This window comes from Hyla sarda, chromosome 11 (assembly GCF_029499605.1).
Source record: "Hyla sarda isolate aHylSar1 chromosome 11, aHylSar1.hap1, whole genome shotgun sequence".
In the NCBI taxonomy this organism is placed as follows: Eukaryota; Metazoa; Chordata; class Amphibia; order Anura; family Hylidae; genus Hyla; species Hyla sarda.
This window is the reverse complement of record NC_079199.1, coordinates 40,225,366-40,229,346: the sequence shown is the minus strand read 5'-3', so window position 1 is coordinate 40,229,346 and position 3,981 is coordinate 40,225,366. Positions and strand designations below refer to the sequence as shown.

General features: G+C 48.4%; 1 long non-coding RNA gene across 1 annotated transcript in view; it reads left to right on the top strand.

Moving 5' to 3' along the window:
* Positions 1-3,692, top strand: part of LOC130295521 (uncharacterized) — a 6,706-nt gene extending 3,014 nt beyond the window's left edge. The window contains exon 3 of the long non-coding RNA XR_008848872.1: positions 2,502-3,692. This is a non-coding gene — a long non-coding RNA (uncharacterized LOC130295521). The remainder of the gene's footprint in view (positions 1-2,501) is intronic.
* Positions 3,693-3,981: the final 289 nt, after the last annotated feature.

Below are 3,981 nucleotides of genomic sequence, written 5' to 3'. Positions count from 1 at the left end.
CTGGGTGATGGGTGCTGAGTGATTGGGGATGGGTGATTGGGGATGGGTGATGGGTGCTGGGTGATTGGTGATGGGTGCTGGGTGATTGGCATATAGGGGGAGATTTATTAAAACCTTTGCAGAGGAAAAGCCTTCTGCAAAACGATCTGATTGGTTGCTATGGGCGACTGCACCGCTCTTTCTCTGCACAGGTTTTGTATAAATCTCCTCTATAATACAGTATATTATAGTGCAGCTGTCACATGTTTTCTGTAAATAAGACTGACAGCACAGCCAAAGTGTATATACACATGGCAGACCTTCATAGAAACTGTTCTTGACTCGATTTTACAAAAGCACCAACTTTTATGGGGATAGGAACGTCGAGGAGGCCCGGCAGGAGTCCACTGTGTCCCTGGGCCGCAGCACATCTGCCCATTAAGTCTGGCAGACGTTTTTTAAATTATGAAAAGTGCCCTCAAGTGCCCTTTACTTGAGCCCCTGCCCTTCAAAATGTCTGTGCACGTCCCTGTGGGGCAGTACACAGGCATACAGCCTCCAGCCATACACTGTACTGCACCTAATGTGGGGGAACTATACTGCACTTAATGTGGGGGAACTATACTGCACCTAATGTGGGGAACTATACTGCACCTAATGTGCAGAACTATACTGCACCTAAAGTGGGGAACTATACTGCACCTAATGTGGGGGAACTGTACTGCACCTAATGTGGGGGAACTATACTGCACCTAATGTGGGGGAACTGTGCTGCACCTAATGTGGGGAACTATACTGCACCTAATTTGGGGAACTATACTGCACCTAATTTGGGGAACTATACTACACCTAATGTGGGGAACTGTACTGCACCTAATGTGGGGAACTGTACTGCACCTAATGTGGGGAACTGTACCTCACCTAATGTGGGGGAACTGTACTGCACCTAATGTGGGGGAACTGTACTGCCAACCTAATGTGCTAGGACCTATACTGCACCTAATGTGGGGAGCTATACTGCACCTAATGTTGGGAACTATACTGCACCTAATGTGGGGGAACTACAACCTAATGCAGTGGAACTATACTGCCAACCTAATGTGGGGGAACTATACTGCCAACCTAATGTGGGGGAACTGGGGGGGGGGGGGTTGTTGAAGAAAAGTGTAGTGGAGAAGGACCAGGAGGGCATGGGGGGTTGATGTGAGGTTGTTTGGGGGGGGGGGGGGGTGAGGTAAGGTAAGTGTGGGTTTGGTAAATGGGGCAGAGGAGTGTGAAGGGGACTGGGGGGGGGGGTAGGGAGTGCATAAAAGTGGTGTGATGGATCCATCTGCTGGTTAACCTCTTGGCCCCAATTAGAACATTGTGGTTAACCGCAGACACCTCTCCATTCTATTCGTACGGGATGGTCGTCGTTCGTCGACCACGTGGCGGCGGCCGTTTTTGGGATCCGAGGAAAAATCTGCAGTGTTCGGTACAAATCCTATGCAACTAAAAACGGACCCTTTATCTACCAAACACCGCTGGAAGCTGCCGCCCATCTTCTATTTCGTAATTTATATGTTTAAATGTGTTTTCTTGTTGTGTTCTGGAATGGCGATTGTCTCTGTCCTGGGAGATAATTGGAGATTTCTTCCCAGTTGTCTGGGGGATAGACAGGAGGGAGGTATGGGTAAAGTGGGAAGGGCTTATGTTGAAGCCACTGCGATTGGCTACTGTCCACTATGTTTTACAGTCTTCCATCAGGTCCCCTAGGGGAGTGTCCACCTGGTGGAGACCTGCATAAATATCGCGCCGGTAGCCCCATTAAATTAATTCCTGTTTGACCCTCAAGAAGGAGCTGGTCTTGTTTGTGGGGGGAATTACTAATGGGATAGCGCTTTCGTTATTTCTAGCTATGGAAAGAGTTCGACTGATTTGCTGATCGGGAGCAGCCGCGTTCGTATCCTCTGGTCGGGAGTTGGACAGTCGGCTGGAACCAACCTGCGTTCCTAGAGAAGGGGATCATTCCAAGTGGCAGCTTCCTCTACCTGTCGGGGAGTGTCGTAACAAGTGGAATAGTGGAAAAGGAACAGGAGTGTTGAAGGGGGGGGGGGGACTTAAGGACCAGGGGAGGACTAAGGCTAGGTTTCCAGAGAAGGCAAAAGCACAAGAAAATAATGCCCAAAAATTACCATAACACAGGAAAAAGCAGTAGCAGTTTTTCTGTTTTTTTTTTGCACGTAAAAAAAGGGGGGAAACCTAGCCTTAGGGGTCTCTGGGAGCGGGAGTCTGGAGGAGGACTTATGGGTTTGGGGGAATTAGGGCTCGGCCACACTACGAAATTCCGCCAGCAGAATTTTGCTTGTTTTCAATGGGATGCTGCTGCTCTGTGCACACTACGGAAGACAGTGTGTGGTAGTATTATTTTTAGGGCATGATGTTTGGCAGTATAATATACACGGTACACAGGGTTTGGCAGTATTATATTTAGGTAGCATAGTCTCTTGAAGGGTTATAATGATTGTTGTCTTTATACTGAGGATGAGGATCGGCTGGAAAAGTGAGGAACCAATGATGTCCAGGCATCGAACTTTACAGAGGAAGATGGAGCTGGAAGAAGACATGGCGTCTGGACCAGATGAAGAAGAAAAGGAAAGACAACAGAGAAGATGTCTCCTGTGAGTCATTTTATGTTTGTGTATTCTCCTGACTGTCCCATTAAATCTCTCGTCACTTCTAAGTTTTGTAGTAATAATGGATGACACTGTACCCCAATTTGAGGCTTTAGCAGTTACAAAACTACAACTCCTATAACCGCTGAAGCTCTCCAGACAGAATGGGTGTTGTAGCTTTGCAACAGCTGGAAAGAGTGACTTGAACTGAAGTGATTTTAGACCATGCAGCCCATTTTATTTTAACGGGGGCCTGACTCCTGTGACACCCACCAAAAAAAAAAAAAAGGCAACAGTCTAATATGCCCAGGCCTATTCTTAGTAGTCAAAATTATTCAAATTCTAAGTGTATATATGTATGTAATGTATACTTACCTTGTTGTGGTGTCGCAGGACCTGCGGGTCACGTGATGCGTTCCAGAACTCTATGGTTTTCTAGTTAAGGACCTTTGGAGGTAGTCAGGTGATCACCCACCATGCATTGTAACGGTGAGTGACAGCTGACATTGGACCAATCCAAAACGGCCCTGCCCATATAAGGGAGCGGCGGCCATTAATCTCTCTTGTTCCTGCGCTGCTGATGAGGACGGATCTGCGCAGCTGTCATCAGCACTTGCTAGGCCTAAGCCCTGCGGCCACGGCCATCTCTCAAAAACTGTGAGTTACTTCAATCCCTGTTAACTCCGCAAAGATCACTGGACCTAAATAATCCCCTAAATCCAGCGCATCTCTGGAAGAAACCCTAATTCTAATGATTTCTGGATAATTCAGTGGTCCTCAGCATCTGTCAATCACTGCCGTGCTGAATAGAGACTTTGTTAATAAGACTGTTGCTGTTATTGGATGTACCGCAAATACCTCAGTAAAGTTTCACGCAAGTTCAAGTTCATCTTTGCTGTGGACATTCAGTTATTTATGCATGCACCTATCGTTTCTGGGAAGGGTGGCGATAGGCCGAAAATTTACCTCAGCGTATTAACCCTCACCCTGGCGTCACAAGTGGCAAGGGTTAAATTAACGCCTCATATACCAACACAGCAACACCCCATCTACACAACACCCCAAGGCACTTACCACATGGGCTTCTAGTACGGCCCCCCTTTATAAGCAGGGCCGGCGTTAGATAGGGGCAAACCAGGCAATTGCCTAGGGCCCCCATCCCCCAGGGGGCCCCCTGCCGGCTGCTCAGCATAAGCATGCACACGGGATGTGCCGGGTGTGCCTTGGCCGCGGCTGCCGCTGAGCATCCCGCAGGAGGCCCCCGTCACATTCTGGACATCCCTGTGTCCCGAAATATCTTTTCGGGACACAAGAATGTCTCTGTTACCTTTCTGTGGCGGCCCCCGCG